The sequence below is a fragment of the Anolis sagrei genome, chromosome 5 (assembly GCF_037176765.1).
Source record: "Anolis sagrei isolate rAnoSag1 chromosome 5, rAnoSag1.mat, whole genome shotgun sequence".
NCBI classification, from domain to species: Eukaryota; Metazoa; Chordata; class Lepidosauria; order Squamata; family Dactyloidae; genus Anolis; species Anolis sagrei.
In genome coordinates, this window is record NC_090025.1 from 93,441,758 (window position 1) to 93,463,098 (window position 21,341).

General features: G+C 45.9%; 1 protein-coding gene across 2 annotated transcripts in view; it reads right to left on the reverse strand.

The window, feature by feature from the left end:
* FRMD4A (FERM domain containing 4A) overlaps positions 1-21,341 on the reverse strand; it is a 511,564-nt gene that overhangs the window by 465,005 nt on the left and 25,218 nt on the right. Inside the window, exon 1 of one of the 2 annotated variants that reach the window (XM_067468893.1) lies at positions 2,233-2,253. The exons of the other annotated variant lie outside the window; for it this stretch is intronic. The gene's annotated coding sequence lies outside the window, so the exon portion shown is untranslated. Of the gene's footprint in view, positions 1-2,232; positions 2,254-21,341 lie in introns of those variants that run through there. 2 annotated transcript variants of the gene reach the window in all.

The window sequence follows — 21,341 nt, forward strand, 5'->3', positions numbered from 1 at the left end:
GTCCATTCCAGCCTTGCCCCTGGGGTCCTTGCCTTTTTAGTTTCTCCCTTCCCCTTTGTTTTCAATAACTCGGTAAGGGGCAGCGCCACCTCAGCAAAGTCCTTGATGAACTGGCGGTAAAAGTTTGCAAACCCCAGAAACCCCTGCAGCTGTTTTCGTGTACGAGGAGGTTCCCACGCTAGCACATCCTGTATCTTAGCTGGGTCCATGGCTAGCCCCTTTGTGGATATTCGGAACCCCAAATAAGTGAGTTCGGTGCTGTGGAACTCACACTTTGAAAGCTTAGCATAAAGCTGGTTTTCTCTTAGGATTTGGAGCACCTTTTGTGTGGTTTTTATATGCTGGTCTATGGAGTCTGAATATATCAACAGGTCGTCAAGATAGATCAGCAGGCCATCATATAACATCTCTCGGAAGATGTCGTTTATGAATTGTTGGAACACCTTTGGGGCTCCTTTTAGGCCAAAAGGCATTACGGCCCATTGATACTGCCCATAACAGGTGTTGAAGGCCGTTTTCCAGCAGTCTTCCTCCCTCACCCTCAGGCGGTAAAAAGCCTCTCTAATGTCCAATTTTGTGAAGATCTTGGCTTTGCCCAATTGGCCCAAAATCTCTGACATGAGTGGGAGGGGGTACTGGTTGGTGGTGCATATGGCATTCAGGCCCCTATAATCCACACACAGCCTTAGCGTCCCGTCAGCCTTAGGTCTAAAGAGTACTGGGGCTGCCACCGGTGACGTGGAAGGTACTATGAACCCCCTTTCCAGGTTTTTGTCCAAGAATTCCCTTAAGGCTTTTCTCTCTGGCTCCGACATAGCATAAAGCTTTGGGCTGGGCAGCTTAACGTTCGGCTCAAATTCTAAAGCACAGTCCGTTTTCCTATGCGGGGGCAACTGATCACATTCTGTCTCGCTGAAAACGTCTGCCCACTCCCGATAAGCCTCTGGGATGTCGGCTCCTGAGGCCTCCGGAGATGCCTCTGCCTGTGCTCCCCGTAGCTGCATGGGGGGAGGGGGATCCTGTGGCCGGCTGAGTCCCTCCGGCTTGTACTCCCCATCTGCAAAGGAGAGCACCCCCTCCGCCCAGTTAATTTGAGGGTTCTGCCATCTCAGCCATGGGATCCCCAATATGACTGGCTGATGGGCCATGGGAGATATTACAAACTGCAAGGTCTCTTTGTGAGTTCCCATTTCTAGATGAAGGTAGTCTGTTTTTTCCCTTACGGGGCCCCCATGTGCTGCTGTCCCATCCAGTTGGGAGAAAACCACGGGGGTCCTTAATGCCAGGGGCCTGACTCCCAGTTTGGCGGCCAGGGAGGGGGTGATTAGGCACCTGGTGCACCCGCAGTCCAGCATTGCCACAGTTTTTACTTTTAGTCCCGTGTTGGGGTTGGTCAGGGCCACAGTCATTTTAAGCACGTCATAATTTAACTTTCTCAACTCACCGCCTGTCGCCTTCACGATCTCCCCGCCGGCGGTCCTTACGGGAGATCTTGTCCGTTTCCCGCCGAGTAGAAGTCTCGGTCTGCGCCCTCCGGCTCCGTCTCCTCCTCCGCGGGGAGCTGGTACGGGGCCAGGGCGGTCTCCACGGCCGTGGAGGCTTTCCCTTTTACCGGTTTGGATCCTGGTGCTGGCTTCGGGGGAGGGGGCGTCTTGTCCGGCCTGGGAGCGTTGGGAGGAGTGCGTCCTCTCGGGCATTCTGCTGCTCTATGCCCTTCTTGGCCGCACGCGAAGCAGGGGCCCCTCCTCCCTCTCCTCTCTCGGCTAGCCGACCTTCCTCTGGGCGAGGGGCGTCGCGGCCCCCCCTGCGGGCCCGCTGCGGGGTGTCGAGTTCGGCCTCTCTCTCTCGCCCTGCGCGGCATCTGCTCCTGGTCGCACTCGACCCTCCCGGCCAACACAATCCATTCTTCGAGCGTGGGCGGGTTACTCCGGTGTAAAGACCATTCCAACACATCGGGGCGCAAGCCCGCTCGGAAGTATTCGAGCTTGGTGGCATCCGACCAGTCTCTAATCCGGCCCGCGATGGCTTTGAATTCCAGGGCATATTCAGAAACAGTCTGATTGCCCTGAGTTATCCTCTTGAGCTGACCCTTTGCCTTCTCTTCTGCCAAAGGGTCCTGGAATCTCTCCCGCAGCGCCCTCAGGAAGTCGTCCAACCTCCTCAACTCCGGCGCCCGGGTGTCGTACATTTGCATGAGCCAATCGGCCGCTGCTTCCTTCAAGTTGGCCCCCACTGCGTGGATCATGGCCCCCTCTGAGGGGAAGGAATCCCCGTAGTCTTCCATATAATGCCTCACGTTTGTGATGAAATAGGAGAGCTGCTTGGGGTCCCCGTTGAACTTCACACGTAGCTCTCCTCTTCCAGGACCCCCTTGGAGATGGCTTCTCCCTCCCCATCCTGATGTGAATGTGGAGGTCCCGGGCGGGGGGTGCGAGGGTTCCCCTTCCGTGGCAAACGCCACTCTCCCCGAGGGCCGATATCCCCGTCCCATACCTTGCGAGAGGGAGCGTCGCGTCTCTCTCTCCTCCAGCGTGGCTCTCCAAGATGCTGCCACCTCTCTTCTCATTTCCTCCAGTTGGAATGAGAAAGTCTGTAACATCCTCTCCATCGCGTCCACCTTTTCCCCAAGGTGCTGCGCGGGAGGCCCCTGGGCGCCGCCGAGGGGCGAGGGTTCTGTGTGGGGCTCCCTCGGCCCCAACATGGGCAACTTGCGCCGCACAGTTATGTCCTTTTGCGGAGGCCTCTGCGTGGATGTCAGGGGGGCTCCCCAGGTCCCAGACGCCGCCGCGGGGATCCCTCCTCCCTCTTCCAGGTCTCCGGCTTGGGGAACTCCCTCGTCCCCGAACTCCTCGTCTTCCAGCCCCGGGGAGGGGGAAAGGCCGATGCTCTCTCCAGCTCCCATCGGGATTTCCTCTTCCTGGTACATGCTCCTGTCCCGGATAGCTTGAGTCCTCACGGGTGGAACAAGAAGTTGTGAGTTCTCGCTTTATGTCAGGATCCGCTGGATCTTAGAAAGGAAACTCGCACTCACAAGTAGGTACTCGGATTTGGAGTTTATTTCAGTCCATACAGAGCAAAAACAAAGCGAGAACTGAAGTTTCCCGCCCAGAAGCCCCAGATATCCCCTCCTGGCTTTGCCTCCTCCTTCTCCCCCTTCCTTATCACAGTTTAGTCTAAGATCCCTTTTCCCACAGCTTCAAAGCCAAAACCTATGCCCAGATGTCCTGCCATAAACCCATCCATCATGACTGCCCCCTCTGGTGTCAGGAAGAAGGCTTCGTGGAATCTCAAACATGAAGGCACATCCTGACACTCCCCTACGAACCATCAAGATTATTAAGATCGTCTGGAGAGGCCCTGCTCTCGGTCCCACTGGCCTCGCAAGTGCGCCTGGTGGGGATGAGGGACAGGGCCTTCTCGGTGGTGGCCCCGCGACTTTGGAACTCTCTCCCTCTGGAGGCCAGAACCGCCCCATCCATCCTAACATTTAGGAAACGGGTGAAGACGTGGCTGTGGAGTCAGGCCTTCGATGAATGAGACAAAACCATAGGACCCTGGATGGAAGTTGATGTAGATCCATCTTAATAGGACGACTGACCACTGTAGTTTTATATATAGTGTTTTTAAAGTTGTTTTTGTAATTGTGATATATGATATTTTAATGAGTGTATATGTTTTTATGGTTGGAAACCGGGCTGAGTCCCTCAATGAGGTTGAGAAGCTCGGTATAGAAAACTGTGAAATAATTGAAGCCATGAGTGGGTTGAAAACATAGGTCCGCACAGAGATAATGTGTGTTGCAACCCAGAGCAGGAAACTGGACCCTCAGACACAATCCACAACATTTGACTTCAGGAAAAACAATCCTTTTTAATTGAAGAAAGATGAGTACAAAAATAGAGGAAATATGCAAGGTAAAAAGCCACAGTAAAAATCAGCAACAAGAAATGTCCATGAACAAGATCAAAAACCCACAGCAACACTGCTAAAATCCTGGAACCTGTTAGCAATCCACTAACCGTACTTGAAGCAACTAGGAAGCCTCTTAGGAATAAGGCCACTGGAATCAGGAGACCTGCCAAGGATGATTCTTGAATCTGGAACGATGCCTGGTCTGAATTGGCATCCAGGCGTGAGGTACTTAAGGCCGAGAAATCTATTACGTGACATGCCAGAAGGCTTTGTTTGCATTTCTTTCAATCTAGCTGACCTTCGTACACTTTGAGATTCCCCCCTGCTCTGCCAAATCTGGCCTCTTCTATCCTCATTAGAGAGACCAGGTGTCGGATTCTCTGGAGAACTGAGATTGGAAGGAAAAGGGAGTGAAAGTTCACCGCTTGGCTCTGAAACATTCATAGAATCATAGAATCAAAGAGTTGGAAGAGACCTCATGGGCCATCCAGTCCAACCTCCTGCCAAGAAGCAGGAATATTGCATTCAAATCACCCCTGACAGATGGCCATCCAGCCTCTGTTTAAAAGCTTCCAAAGAAGGAGCCTCCACCACACTCCGGGGCAGTGAGTTCCACTGCTGAACAGCTCTCACAGTCAGGAAGTTCTTCCTCATGTTCAGATGGAATCTCCTCTCTTGTAGTTTGAAGCCATTGTCCCATTCGCATGAGAACTTTCGCTTTCCAAGCCTGCAGGAGTTTCACTACACAAATCTTCTACATTGACCTCAGAATTGACTTCTTCATTGGCATCAGGAGAATCAGGTTCAGGTTCATGCACAGGCTGTACCCAACAATGTGCTAACAACTTTAATCATATAGGGGCTTTCATGCAACCAGGAATCTTAATCAGATAAAAAAAGAACTTTAGCTGAACCCATGGAGGTGGTGTGTAATAATAAACTTTATTTATAACCTGTCCTATCTCCATGAAGGGAGTCATACATACAAGGGTTGAATGAAAAGTAATGCCTCCACCTTTGTAACTCCTCAACAGATGGCAGTACTGGTATGCAGCAGGTACTGGCTTGTTCAGTAGACTTTCCTCTACAGTTCCATTTTGGCAGGAAGACTTAGCATTGAATGGTTGTGTTGTTAAAGTGTGTTGTATGGAACCCTGCACAGACGATCAATCAATGTGACTTAAGCAATGTGCAGTCATTGAATTCGTGACAGCAGAATGTGTCACCCCAAAGGAGATTCATCAGAGAATGCAAGCTGTTTATGGTGATTTGCTGATGTGAATACTGTTTTCTTGCCCCGGTGAAGGGAGTTGGACTGGATGGCCTTAAGTATTTTCTGTTGGCCATGGGGGTTCTGTGTGGGAAGTTTGCCCCAAATCTGTCGTTGGTGGGGTTCAGAATGCTCTTTGGTTGTAGGTGAACTGTAAATCCCAGTAACTACAACTGCCAAATGTCAAGGTCTATTTTCCCCAAATTCCGTCTGTGTTCATATTTGGGCATATGGAATATTCGTGCCAAGTTTGGTCCAGATCCATCATTATTTCAATCCACAGTGCTCTCAGGATGTAGGTGAACTACAACTCCCAACTCAAGGTCAATGCCCACCCAAAACTTCTAGTGTTTCTGTTGTTTATGGGAGTCCTGCGTGCTACATTTGGTTCATTTCCATCGTTGGTGGAATTCAGAATGCTCTTTGATTGTAGGTGAACTATAAATCCCAGCAACTACAACTCCCAAATGACAAAATCAAAAATTTTTGAGTGAAGGACATACATTGGGTTGTTAGGTGTACATTGTCCAAATTTGGTGTCAATTCGTCCAGTAGTTTTTGAGTTATGTTAATCCCACAAACGAACATTACATTTTTAGTGGGTTGTTGTAGGTTTTTCCGGGCTATATGGCCATGTTCTAGAGACATTTTCTCCTGATGTTTCGCCTGCATCTATGGCAAGCATCCTCAGAGGTAGTGAGGATTCAGTTTCAATTTAATTCACCCAGCTCATTACCTCCTCACTACCTCTGAGGATGCTTGCCATAGATGCAGATGAAACGTCAGGAGAAAATGCCTCTAGAAGATGGCCATATAGCCCGGAAAAACCTACAACAACCCAATGATTCCGGCCATGAAAGCCTTCAACAATACATTACATTTTTATTTATATAGTAGGCTTGGGCAACCCATGGTTCTAAATGGTTCTAAAGTACTTACAAAACTAAAGTTCTGGTGGTGAAAATTTCAGAACTCTAACAAAACTTTCAAAATTTAATTATTATTTCATTATTGGTGATTTTAATTACAGAACCAATTAGGAACTGCCATTTATTATGAAATTTTGAGAGTTTTGTTAGAGTTCTGAAATTTTCACCACCAGAACTTTAGTTTTGTAAGTACTTTAGAACCATTTAGAACCATGGATTGCCCAAGCCTATTATATAGATGTTGTGTTTCGGTTCATTTTTCTTAACTTAAAGCCCAAAGAACTAAAATTATTTATCAAGATAGTATTCTTACCAAAATTTTAAAAGCCTGGCTTTAACCGTAATCTGAAGTAACTGGACTGTAGAGAAATGCCCCCAGGCTACAGCAGCAATAAAGTATTTAATGTGAAATTATTTTTTTCTGAAAGTATAGAAATTCAAGCTGAAAATTGCACACACAATTTTCCAGCAGATGCTCTTGAAAGACCTCTGTTCTCATGCTGAGGGTCACGGCCTGAACACCCCCACTGACATGCTAATACACATTGCCAGCGATTCTGTCTTCCTGTTCTCTATCATATTGAGTTATTTTACGGAAACCTATCTTGTAGACAAAAGGGGTGTTTGTTCTCTTTCTGAAAGGGATGTGTGAAAAAATAAATTCCCTGTTGGTGTATTAATTTTTCAGAATGAATCTCTCCTACCAGCAAGGAACCTGGCTGCCTGAAGCAAAAGAACAGGACGGTGCCCCATGCCCCCTCTTCGTTCCAGGAATAAAAGGCCACCAGATTGACATCTGAGGCTTTTCCCAGGATTTATTCATGGGACAGTCTCTTCCAGCATACCTGCTAAGGGAATATAGGGCAAGCTTGGATTACTGCAATGCACTCTACGTAGGGCTGCCCTTGAAAACGGCTCAGAAATTCCAACTGGTCCAACGGGCAGCAGCCAGGATGCTAACCGGGGCATGGTGGTCAACCCTCCTGTTTAAGTTGCTCCACTGGCTGCCGTTTATTTTACGAGCCCAATTTAAGGTGCAGGTGCTTACCTACAAAGCCCTGAATGGTTTGGGACCACCCTACCTGCGTGACCGCATCTCTGTCTACGAACCCACACGTTCACTTCGGTCATCTGGTGAGGCCCTGCTCGTGATCCCGCCTGCGTCGCAAGCGCGCTTGGTGGGGACGCGAGACAGGGCCTTTTCTGTGGTGGCCCCCGACTTTGGAACACCCTCCCAAAAGATCTCAGACAGGCCCTTACATTGGCAGTCTTCAGAAAGAATTTGAAAACCTGGCTGTTCCGATGCGCCTTCTCAGATTAGGAACCCCAATACCAAGTGCTAGAAGCACTTTAGTAGAACTAAGATCACTGCACACCGCACATTGCACTTACCTTATAATCCTACACTCCTCCCGCCACTTCAGCACTTTTAATCCTGTACCCACTACTCTGGCTGGCCCAGTTTTAAAGTGTCCTGATGTTTTGTTATTGTTTGTTGTTTACTTTGCTTAACTGTTTTTAATTTGCTTTGATATTGTTTTATTGTATTGTGTTTTGAGGCTTCGGCTTGTGTAAGCCGCATCGAGTCCTTCGGGAGATGCTACCGGGGTACAAATAAAGTAATAATAATAATAATAATAATAATAATAATAATCTGTGTGGCACACAACTCCACTCTCTCACAGTCTAAGAAAAAATAATAAAATACACAAGCAGACAATTTAGATACATAAAACTACCAAGATTGTTGTTGTTCATTCGTTCAGTCGCTTCCGATTCTTCGTGACCTCACGGACCAGCCCACGCCAGAGCTCCCTGTTGGCTGTCACCACCCCCAGCTCCTTCAAGGTCAAGCCAGTCACTTCAAGGATACCATCCATCCATCTTGCCCTTGGTCGGCCCCTCTTCCTTTTCCTGCCATTTTCCCCAGCATAATTGTCTTCTCTAAGCTTTCCTGTCTTCTCATAATGTGGCCAAATTACTTCATCTTTGCCTCTAATATCCTTCCCTCCAATGAGTGGAGGGATATGTGAGGTGTACATAGGAATTCATTCATGTTTTTTTCAAATTATAATCCGGCCCTCCGACAGTTTGAGGGACTGTGACCTGGCCCTCTCTTTAAAAAGTTTGAGGACCCCTGTCTTAAGCTGACCATAGCAGTCTCAACTCCATATTCTGCTCCGAAGCCAGTTGAGAAGGGTTAAGGAAGTGTGTATCATCCAAGATAACCCAGAGTTGCAATAATGTTTGAGTTTATCAACAGAGAACAAGAATATTGGATATAAACGTTATAAGGAGAAGAGGTTCCATCCCTAGAACCTCTGAAGAAGAAGAAGAAGAGGATATCTATATAAATAAAAATGTAATGTTCATTTGTGGGATTAACAGAACTCAAAAACCACTGGGGGAATTGACACCAAATTTGGAAACAAGACACCTAAAAACCCAATGTATGTCTTTCGCTCATAAAAACACTGAAAAACACAGCAGAAGGAACTTTAAAATCCCCCAAAAGCTAAATGACAAAAAGCTAAACGACAATACAGAAAAAAGGGAAGAAAGAGGGAGGGAAGGGGAGAAAAAAAAAGAAAGAAAGAAGGAGGGAAAGAAAGAAGGAAAGGGAGAAGGAAGCATGGAAGCAAAGAGAGAAGGAAGGAAGGAAGGAAAGAGGTAGAGAAGGAAGAAAGGAAAGAAAGAGGGAAAGAAAAAGGGTGAAGGAAGAAAACTTAGAGAAGGAAGGAAGGAGAGAAAGAAAGAAAAAAGGGAAAGAAGGAAGGAAAGAGGGAGCGAAGGAAGGGGGAAGATGTAGAGAAAGAGGGAGGGAAGGAAAGAGAGAAGGAAGAAAAGAGAGACAGCAGAAGAGAAAGAAAAAGGGGGGAGGAAGGAAAGAGATAGAGAAGGAAGGAAGAAGAGAAGGAAAGACAGGAAGGAAGGAAGGAAGGAAGGAAGGAAGGAAGGAAGGAAGGAAGGAAGGAAGGAAGGAGTGAAGGAAGGAAGGAAGGAAGGAAGGAAGGAAGGAAGGAAGGAAGGAAAGAAAGAAAGAAAGAAAGAAGGAGAGAAAGAGGGAAGGTTGGCCACAGCAACGGCTTTTAAACTATTACATTTGGTCCGGCCATAGGTGTTAATGTTTATATGTGCTTTATATTAATTGTATTGTTTTTGTTTCTTGCTCTCTTGTTTTATTGATGTGTTGTTGGGCTTGGCCTCATGTGAGTCACTACGAGTCCCTTAGGGAGATGGTAGCGGGGTATAAATAAAGTTTTATTATTATTATTATTATTATTATTATTATTATTAAGGTGGGAATGACCATATTCAATCAGGCAGTTACTATAACATTCATCATATCTGGATTTGTCCTGAGTGTCTACACTTAGACGGGAACAGCTCCTTCCCAACTTTTTTTTTATCCACACTGTCTGAAAACCCAAAAGTTGGGCAGCATCATGCTTTTTTCCTTTATAGAAATTGGCTTGCTTTGATATTTATACATCAGTTCACTCCTATCATTTGTTATCTACTGAATTGTAGGCCTGGTTGGGTGTTAAGGTAAAGGTAAAGGTAGTCCCCTGACATTAAGTCCAGTCATGTCTGACTCTGGGGTGTGGTGCTCATCTCCATTTCTAAGCCGAAGAGCCAGCGTTGTCCGTAGACACCTCCAAGGTCATGTGGCCGGCATGACTGCATGGAGCGCTGTTACCTTCCCGCCGGAGTGGTACCTATTGATCTACTCACATTTGCATGTTTTCAAACTGCTAGGTTGGCAGAAGCTAGGGCTGACAGCGGAAGCTCACGCCGCTCCCCGGAATCGAACCTGCGACCTTTCGATCAACAAGCTCAGCAGCTCAGTGCTTTAACCCACTGCACCACCGGGGGCTCCTTTGGTTGGGTGTTACCTTTGGCAAATGAAAATCAGCCACTGTGACTGTTCGTAAATTCTGATGGCTCCACCTCAACAGTTATTGGAAGGCTTGACTTGTCAAACTGGTTTTGCTCAGCTCTATGAAATACATTGCAGAGATTGTTAGAATGAATAGATATAATGGTGTCCCATATTATGTAGAAGAGGAGAGGATATCAGAATGATCAATTCAGATCCTAAATCATAACCATCTATGAATCTATTCACGACAGGTGGCGGTTTTCTTAGATTGCTGCTAAACTGGAATTCAATCATTTGATATCTGAAACCACATATTCTATGACCTTAGCTTTTTTTAAAACAAGGCTCCTTTTATCCTGCTTCAAATGAAATTCATATTTAAATGGATCCTTCGTTTAAAGCTTTTGCAGCTGGGAAGGCTAACTAAAGAAGCCTGTGTTTATTAGCTGAATTAGCATCAGCTATAACGCTTGTGTTTAATGCTGCCATCACTTTGTTCTTTTGTCAAAATTTCTCTATGAACCTCTAGCCAGGGAGGCAATTAGAAATAGATCAAGTTGCAGGCAAATGTCTCAGATGCTGCCTCATTTGTGAGCAGGTTATACATTCTGGTTTATGCCCTTGTTCCAACATAAGGCCTCCTGCAGAGACAAATCCTGTAATAAAAATATCGTAAGTCGCATATTAAAATATACTTTGGAAAAGGCTTTCAGCAGGATGGAATGAAATACAGGGATAAGAGTGTGAGTAAACTGATTCTTTTCTCCTCCCCAAAAATAAATGTACTTGCCTGCTGGGCTCTGAAAGTGCTTCTTCCCATAAATCTGAATCTTATGAAGAAATGAGTTCTGAAAGTCTATAGAACACAGGAAAAGTTATGAAGATTTGGATTCCATCCCTTACAGTTCAATGGAACAATTAATGTTTGGGCCTAAACTAACAAAAATGAATTTCAAAAGGAGAAATGTTTGGCACTGCATTTCGGCTAGAAAAATAAAATGCACAGATATACGAGGGTTGAATGAAAAGTAATGCCTCCACCTTCGTTACTTGGGTTTGAATTTGAATATTTTAATAAATCAAATGGAGAAATAATCCTTAGAACGTGCTCTTTAACTACCACTATTCACTTTTCCACATAATCACCAGATATTTGGATACTTTTCTGCCAACGATGAACAAGTTTTCTGAAGCCATCACGGAAGAAGTTGACACAAAGGAGATTCCATCTGAACATAGAATCATAGAATCATAGAATCAAAGAGTTGGAAGAGACCTCATGGGCCATCCAGTCCAACCCCCTGCCAAGAAGCAGGAATGTTGCATTCAAATCACCCCTGACAGATGGCCATCCAGCCTCTGTTTAAAAGCTTCCAAAGAAGGAGCCTCCACCACACTCCGGGGCAGAGAGTTCCACTGCTGAACGGCTCTCACAGTCAGGAAGTTCTTCCTCGTGTTCAGATGGAATCTCCTCTCTTGTAGTTTGAAGCCATTGTTCCGTGTCCTAGTCTCCAAGGAAGCAGAAAACAAGCTTGCTCCCTCCTCCCTGTGGCTTCCCCTCACATATTTATACATGGCTATCATATCTCCTCTCATCAGGAAGACCTTCCTGACTGTGAGAGCCGTTCAGCAGTGGAACTCTCTGCCCCGGAGTGTGGTGGAGGCTCCTTCTTTGGAAGCTTTTAAACAGAGGCTGGATGGCCATCTGTTGGGGGTGCTTTGAATGAAATTTTCCTGCTTCTTGGCAGGGGGTTGGACTGGATGGCCCATGAGGTCTCTTCCAACTCTATGATTCTATGATTCTACTCTCAAACAATTAATCATAATCAGTTGTAAAGGGTATTAAAACAAATTGATGCTAGTAGTCAACACAGCCATATGGTCTAACTCAGGCATGGGCAAACTTTGGCCCTCCGGGTGTTTTCGACATGAACTCCCACAATTCCTGGATGGCCCATGAGGTCTCTTCCAACTCTATGATTCTATGACTCTATGACTCTGTTTCTGAACCCAGCGTCTCACAGTTCTTTCAATGTCTTCATCAGAAGCATAAGGATGTCCCCACAGATCTCCTTTCATTATTGGGAACAGATGGAAATCAGACGGTGCTAAATCTGGACTGCATGGAGGATGCCGCATGGTGGTGAGATCCAGTCTCTGAAGTTTCAAGTCTGTGCGCTTTCATTTCAGGCGTCAGCATCCTGTCTGGTTGTGATCCCCAGGTTGTGCCAGTCAGCTTTCGTATGATATTGTTTCTAGCACCCATTTTTTGCTTGATATTCAGGCAGTGCTTCTTGTAGGTCAGAGCATGGAACAGAGTGACTCCCAGGTATTTGGATGCGCTGCAATGCTCCATGGGATTCCTTCCCAGGTAATCCTCAGAGCTTGGGATGCTTGTCTGTTCTTAAGGTGAAAAGCACATGGTTGTGTTTTAGGTGGATTAGGGATCAGCTGGCTTTCCCTTGTTTGTATCACTTCTGGTGAGGTGGGGCACGGGGTGCTGGGACTGCCCCATTGCCCCGCCAATTCACCATGGAGGCTGGCAAATCTGAATGTGGGATCTCATCAATGTGATGAGGTCCTAGGACACCAAACAATAGACTTAAGTTGCAAGAAAAGAGATTCCACCTAAATATTAGAACTTCTTGATAGTTACAGCTTTTCAGCAGTAGGATATGCTGCTGGATCAAGGCATGGTGGAGTCTCCCTCTCTGGAGGCTTTTGGACAAAGGTAAAATGACTATCTGTTGGGGATGCTTTGATTGTGTATTTCTTCAGGGCAGTATTTGAATATTTGAAAGAATGTCACAGTAGCCGGAGGTGGGGGTGGCTTGAGGGGCTTCAGCCACCCCCGAAATTCTCAGGGTGGTCCGCGAATGGGCCTTACTGGTACATTGCTTAAAGTGATATCATAGAATCATAGAATCATAGAATCAAAGAGTTGGAAGAGACCTCACGGGCCATCCAGTCCAACCCCCTGCCAAGAAGCAGGAATATTGCATTCAAATCACCCCCGACAAATGGCCATCCAGCCTCTGCTTAAAAGCTTCCAAAGAAGGAGCCTCCACCACACTCCGGGGCAGAGAGTTCCACTGCTGAACGGCTCTCACAGTCAGGAAGTTCTTCCTCATGTTCAGATGGAATCTCCTCTCTTGTAGCTTGAAGCCATTGTTCCGCGTCCTAGTCTCCAAGGAAGCAGAAAACAAGCTTGCTCCCTCCTCCCTGTGGCTTCCTCTCACATATTTATACATGGCTATCATATCTCCTCTCAGCCTTCTCTTCTTCAGGCTAAACATGCCCAGTTCCCTAAGCCGCTCCTCATAGGGCTTGTTCTCCAGACCTTTGATCATTTTAGTCGCCCTCCTCTGGACACTTTCCAGCTTGTCAATATCTCTCTTGAATTGTGGTGCCCAGAATTGGACACAATATTCCAGATGTGGTCTAACCAAAGCAGAATAGAGGGGTAGCATTACTTCCCTAGATCTAGACACTATGCTCCTATTTATGCAGGCCAAAATCCCATTGGCTTTTTTTGCCGCCACATCACATTGTTGGCTCATGTTTAACTTGTTGTCCACGAGGACTCCAAGATCTTTTTCACACGTACTGCTCTCGAGCCAGGCATTGTCCCCCATTCTGTATCTTTGCATTTCATTTTTTCATTAGGCCTAGGTAACAACGGAAAAATTTGTTTCTAAAATCGATTCTTTTTTGGGGGGTTTTGCGTTTAGTTATTTAAAATAATTACAAAATTTTCCTTTTAAAAAGTTCGATATTTACGAAATTTCGTAAATGTGAAAAAATGACAAAACATTAACGAAACGATTTCCGAAACAATAACAAATCGATTCGCTAATGGCGGACGCGACCGCGAAATACGCTAAAAAACCTCCAAATGGGACAGGGGGAACTTCTGAAGCTTCCCTCTCCCTCTGTTGTTGACTGTTGGTGTGATATTTATAATTTTTTTCACTAATTAAACAAAAAACAACTATAAAACTTTCCCAGAAATGCGGAAATAATAACGAAACGACCTCAAAACGATAACGAAACGAATACATAACAAATTACGAAGCATTTACAAAACGTATTTAAAAATTCGTTTTTTTAAAATTGCTCCAGAATGGTTTGTTATCGCTTCGTAATCAAGAAAATTAACGAATTATTAACGAATTACGAATTAACGAAACGAAACCGCCCAGCCCTATTATTCATATCATAATCTGATCACCATGCTCAATATATCCCATATGCATGGGGGTATTGGGATAATGCTACAAAAGGTTTGGTAGGGTAGATCCTGAGCCCCCCCTCCCAAATCAAACTCACCCCCCCCCCCCCCCCGGAATCAAAATCCTGGCTACGGGCCTGCCTACGCACTAGGCCAACATTAGCATCCTAAGCAGGAAGACGGCATGATAGCAGCTTTCTCTGAAATAGGTCAGAGTCTAAGCTGCTTTCTATAACTTTGCTTCTTAAATATAAAAAATACAGGAATCCCACTTTACTTTGCTGGTGGTTGCTGTGCACAGCTTTTTTTTTTTTTTTTTTTTGATATTGTCTAACAAACAGGCTTCATGACCAGCTAACCCTTCGGAGATTCTGACAGGAACAAAGTGCAAGGCATTCGTCAATTAGTTTGCAAAGTGTAGTCTTTACTACACAACAGCATCAGCAAAAGATGGAGACAGAAAATGCAAGCATGCATCAGATTGTTTTATCATGCTCACAGTGGGGCAGGAGACTGTTCCCTGACGGTTTAGATTCCCTGTTAAAATTCCTGCTCTAGCAAGTTGTTTGAACACAACTTCCAGAAGTGCTTTCTTTGACGACACAATACAAAGGGTTTCGAAGGAGAGAAATACCCTGGAGTTACAATAAGTGGCACAATATAAATAAGGGATGAGCAGGCAATCTTGTTTCAATATGTGATTCTACTTTTTTTTTAAAGGGTCTATATTTGACAGCTCATGGTCTTTCACAATTGGAAATGTTATGAGCATCTGTGGAATGGCATTTAGGCTGTATTTGGAGGCTGAGATAGTAATGAAGACACTGTTTTTCAAAAGACTAAAAGGTTATTGGCTAAAAGAACTATATTGCAGAACCTGGGAAAGGGTACATTTCTATGGCTGGATAATAGGCCTGGGCAGTTTCGTTCGTTAATTTTGTAATTTGTTAAATATTCGTTAATTTTAGCAATTACAAAACGATTACAAAACTTATTTTTAAACCCGGAAGTGTTTTTAAATATCGAAACGGCATGCGCCAAATATTTTTGTATTTCCGTCCATTTCGGAAATACGTAAGATGGCTATGCTTGCTGGGAGCTCTCCTCTCTCTCCTCTCCTTAGCCAGTCAGAGCCTGAAAGAGGAGGAGGAGGAGGAGGAGGAGGAGAGGGCAGAGAAGGCGCCGGCTGAGCAAGCGAGCGAGAGGGCAAGCGACCCTCAGCGGGAAGGCGGCCCGTCCCTCCTTCCTCACCTTTGCGGTGGGTGTGCTTCGTTCTCCCAATTCCGCACTGAAACCTTAGCGGAGGGCTGGGCTAGATGGCCTTTGGGGAGCCCTTCTCCCAATTTCGCATTGAGACCATAGCAGAGGGCGGGACTAGATGGCCTTTGGGGAGCCCCTTCTCCCAATTCCACACTGAAACCTTAGCTTCGGAGGAGCCGGGCCCGACTCGGCGGCAGCGCTTGAGGGCCCGCCAGAGTGAGTGCCTGCCTTCCCTCCTTAATAATAATTTCTCCTCCCTATTCTACTAAATTAATAATTAAATTAAAAAAATATTGAAAAAATATTGGAAAAAAAGGGCGCCATCTTTACAAAATGTTTTGTAAATATTAACGAAATTTCGTAAATACCGAACTTTTTTAAGAGAAAATTTTGTAATTATTTTAAATATCGAAACAAAAAAAAACCCCAAATACAAATCGATTTTAGAAACAAATTTTTGCGTTGTTACCCAGGCCTACTGGATAATAATAATAATAATAATAATAATAATAATAATAATAATCCTTTATTTGTACCCCGCTACCATCTCCCGAAGGACTCGGTGCGGCTTACAAGAGGCCGAGCCCAAATACTTCCAAGGCTTCCAGCCCCCACCAAGCTTCTGAGGCAGGAGAGAGTCTGAAGGGACCCACATAGAGGAAGAAGAAGAGAAGGAGGAGGAGGTAGAAGCACAGGCAGGAGTAGCAGCGGACCCCAGGCTCAGAGCCCATCACAGCTGTTTCCGTTGCAACTTGGTGGGGAAGGTGAAGCCAAGCAAAGCAGGGGGGAGCCAGGAGCTGGGGGGGGGGGCAGAGCCCGACCAATGAGGGGGGTCTGCCCCTGTCAGGGAGGGAGGACAGTTGGGAAGGTAGCGTAGGATATCTATAGTCCCATAATATGTTCGCGAAACAAAACACACAATAGCATATCCACACTGTGTATGTGTATATAGGTTAAAGCTAAAGGTTTTCCCCTGACATTAAATCCAGTCATGTCCAACTCTGGGACTCTGGTGCTCATCTCCATTTTTTAGCTGAAGAGCCGGCATTGTCCATAGACACCTCCAAAGTCATGTGGCCACTGGCATGACTGCATGGAGCGCCTTTACCTTCCTGCCAGAGTGGTACCTATTGCTCTACTCACATTTGCATGTTTTTGAACTGCTATATGAATTGAAAATCATTCTATCTATCTTTTACAACTTGGCAATATACACATGTTGGCAGAGCAACAGTGAGTGCGTATGGGTGTGTGGAGTTGTGAAAATATAGTGGAATTAATGCACATGCAAGATCATCCCCACAATAACCTCTCAAGACATGCACTCCAGCAGAGCCACTTATTTCCCGCGTGACTGTGTGTATTTGAGGGGAGAGTTGAGGAAATATAGTAAAATTAACATCCACGTAGGTATTCTCCACAACTTCCTTTCAACATAGACATTACCATATTATCCACACCCATATGTGTATGTGTGTGTGTGTGTGCATGCACTACATCTCCCCCCAAAGAAAAAAGGAGACAAAGAGGGAGGGAAGGTTGGCCACAGCAACGCGTAGCAGGTACAGCTAATAAATAAATAAATAAATAAGTATGGGGTTCTGTGTGGGAATTTTGCCCCAATTCTGTCATTGGTGGGGTTCAGGATGCTCTTTGATTGTAGGTGAACTATAAATCCCAGTAACTGCAACTCCCAAATGTCAACATCTATTTCCTCCAAACTCAATCTGTGTTCATATTTGGGATATGGAATATTTGTGCCAAATTCGGTCCAGATCCATCATTGTTTGAGTGTATAGTGCTTTCTGGATGTAGGTGAACTACAACTCCCAGAAACAAGGTCAATGCCAAGCAAACCCTTCTAGTGTTTTTTGTTGGTCATGGGAGTCCTGTGTGCCAAGTTTGGTTCAATTCCATTGTTGGTGGAGTTCAGAATGCTTTTTCATTGTAAGTAAACTATAAATCCCAGCAACTACAACTCCCAAATGCCAAAATGAATTTTTTGAGTGATGGTCACTCCTTGGATTAGGTAAATTGTATGTGATGAAGTCCTAAGAGAATGTGACTTGCCCAAGGCCATCCAGTGGGTTTCGGTAGTCAAGCATGGATTCAAATTCTAGTCTCCAGAGTTGTAGTCCAATGCTCAAACCACTACACCATATGGTCTCTCTTATTTTTATATCTTCAGACCTTAATTCTATGTAGAGAGTTGACGGGGAAGACTGTAAAAGGATAAGAAGTGGGGGAAGAAAACCACAATGACCACTAAAATGCAATACTGCCAGATGGAGCAGGCAATGGGGATCCATAAAATTGTGAGATTCTTTCATATTTATGAATCTTTCTTATCATTGCTTTCTGTCTCTCTTAAGTAACAAGAGAAAGGATGGTGAGGGGGAAAGTAGGCTATTCCTTTCAGAAGGCCACACTTAAGAAGAGGGACCATATGGTTTTGCACTTGCTCAATCATGGAAGCCAGGAGACTAATAATCCTTGGGTTTATTGGACTTGGCAAAAAGGCACCCAGTGGTGCAACTTCTTTCATTCCCTGCCAAAGACGTCTTCTGTGGTGTGAAGCTGCATCTTGAACAGCAGTTACTTGGTGGGGTGTATTGGAGTCTCTTCTGCCAAGAGCAATGGGAAGATCTGCAATTTGCAATTCAAATTGCACACACCCTCCCTCCCTTTTTCTTTTAATCATTCTGATACTGCAACTTGGCTTGGTCTAGCCTTGCTATAAATAATGAGTATCTCCCATCTACTTCTAATGATCTTTTACTCTCAACTGAAGACAAACAATAAATTATATCTGCAGGGCCCCGAACTGTTGTTAAACCTCACAACCCCTGAGGATGCTTGCCATAGATGCAGGTGAAACTTCAGGAGAGAATGCTTCTAGAACATGACCATATAGAGCAGTGGTTCTTAACCTTCATAATGCCACAACCCCTTAATACAGTGCCTCACGTTGTGGTGACCCCCAACCATAACATTATTATTATTGCTACTTCCTAATTGTAATTGTGTTACTGTTATGAATCATAATGTAAAAATCTGAAATGAAGGATGTATTTTCATTCACTGGACCAAATTTGGCACAAATACCCAACAACAGCGCTCCATGCCATCATGTCAGCCACATGACCTTGGAGGTGTCTATGGAAAACACCGGCTCTTTGGCCTAGAAATTGAGCACCAACTCCGGCGGGAGAGCGAAGCAGGCGAGGGCGCCTGGCGCAAGGCTTTGCGCCAAATGCCCCCGCCTGCTCCGCACCCCTGCCTGCCGGCGGGAGAGTAAAGCAGGCAAGGGCACCTTGCGCCAAAGGGCCCCCACCTGCTCCGCACCCCTGCCTGCCGGCAGGAGAGCAAAACAGGTGAGGGGCGCCTGGCGCAAGGCCTTGCGCCAAAGGCCCCCGCCTGCTCCGCATCCCTGCCTGCCGGGGGGAGAGCGGAGCAGGCGAGGGCGCCTGGCGCAAGGCCTTGCGCCAAAGGGCCCCCGCCTACTCCGCACCCCTGCCTGCCAGTGACAGAGTGACGCAGGCGAGGGGCGCCCAAGGAGCCACTCGCCCATCCCTCACCTCTTTCTGCCATCAGAAGGAAGCGAGGGACGGGCGGATGGCTTTGCGCGCGGCCTAGCCACCCGCAGAGCCGCTCGCCCGTCCCTCGCCTCCTTCTGCCATCAGAAGGAGATGAGGAACAGGCGGATGGCTTCGCGCGCGGGAGTACCAGTGGCTCAGGGGGTTGGCCGCCATTTTGGAGGAGGCGTGGCCAGCCAATGCGACTTCGCGACCCCCAGAAAATGGCCAAACGACCCCCCGAGGGGTCGCGACCCTCAGGTTGAGAACTGCTGATATAGAGCAAAAAACTTACGACAACCCAGTGATTCCAGCCATGAAAGCCTTCGTCAATACATTGTTGTTAAACCATCTACTACTCCTCTTTGGAACACATCCACACCAAATTTTGAAGGATGTCAAAGTGTATAATAACAATGCTTTTTGGTTTCTAACTATAGCAGCAACTACCATTCTGTAACACATTTTCTGTTACAGGATTTTCTCTACAGCTTTTGACATATTACAGTAAGAACACTGTATATAGCCACGTAGTCTGCTCAGTGGTGGTTCCACACATTCCAGCCATTTAGAATTACACACAACAAAATTGGTTAAGACAGAATAGTTGTTTCATAATATTGTATAATGGATTCCAGGACTCACTATATATATGAAAAAATGCAGACAAACACTTACTTACTTAGGTGATCTCTCGTTGTCCAAGTAGGATAATCTTCCAGGGTGGGTCCGTAGGCGACTATGGAGCCCTATTCTTGATCTGCATCTTCTCCCGCAGTGAGGGCATCGGTTTCCAGGTGGAAGGCGGTCCCGGTCGGGTTTGGCTTGACGCGCCTTCCTCTTGGCACATTTCTCTCTTTCGCCCTCCATTCGTGCCTCTTCAAATTCTACAGCACTGCTGGTCACAGCTGAACTCCAGCTAGAGCGCTCAAGGACCAGAGCTTCCCAGTTATCAGTGTCTATGCCAGAGTTGGCTTTGAGTCCATCTTTAAATCTCTTTTCTGCCCACCAACATTCCATTTTCCATTCTTGAGTTCGGAGTAGAGCAACTGCTTTGGAAGATGGTGGTAAGGCATCCGGACAATGTGGCTGGTCCAGCGGAGTTGATGGCAGAGGACCATCGCTTCAGTGCTGGTTGTCTTTGCTTCTTCCAGCATGCTGACATTTGTCCGCTTGTCTTCCCAAGAGATTTGCTGGATTTTTCGGAGGCAACGCTGATGGAATCGTTCTAGGAGTTGCATGTGAGGTCTGTAAATAGTCCACATCTCGCAGTCGTATAGCAGGGTTGGGAGGACAATAGCTTTATAAACAAGCACCTTGGTATCCCTATGGATGTCCCGGTCCTCAAACGCTTCATTCGGAAAAATGCTGCACTCGCAGAGCTCAGGCGGTGTTGTATTTCGGTGTCGATGTTGACTTTGGTGGAGAGGTGGCTGCCAAGGTAGCGGAAATGGTCAACATTTTCTAATGTTACACCATTAAGCAGTATTTCTGGCATTGGAGAGGGATTGGCTGGTGACTGCTGGAACAGCACTTTGGTTTTCTCGATGTTCAATGACAGGCTGAGCTTCTATACTACTACAGTTAAGAACCATCAATGAGCAGAAGATGATATTACTTCCTATGATTTTTAAAAATTGTTTTTGTACTCAAACCCTGACAGCTTTTGTTCTGTCGCGCGCTGGGCTTGAAACAAATTGCCTTTAAAACAGGACGTGCAACTTTAGCCCAGCGGGAAGCCAGGGGCCCCGAAGAGAAATTCTTAAGGATTTTCACCATAAACAGTCTCTAGAGGGCTTGTAAAATATAACAAAGTCTTTTATTGGTGAACAATCAACAGAAACTTCTTTGGTCTTCAAAGGGTCAAACAAATGCTTTCAGGCTTTTGTGCAACTGGTGGCTTCTAACTGTTACTTTTACTCTAAAGGAAAATCCCTTCCCAAACTTCTCCCAGGCTAACTGTGATCCTAAACCTAACTGATGTGGATCCACTACCGGGCTGAACTGCGTCTCAAAACTGAGTGGACCTACCAGTAGGCCTGTAGTCACTTAGCTGGAGTTCTTGATGTTTAAAGCTGCTATTCCCTCCAAAATTCCTCGGGGCTGTAAGGCTGTTTCCCTGGGAACCTTTGGGAATCTTTAGATGCTCTTAAGACTGTTCTCCCCCAGGAAGTCTTAAGGGTTGAAGCCTTTGTACAGGAGAAATCTGTACAAGTCCTGTACATTGACTTTCCTTGCTGAGACTGACTGAAACCTCTGCTGACGATGGAGGCCCAGGTCT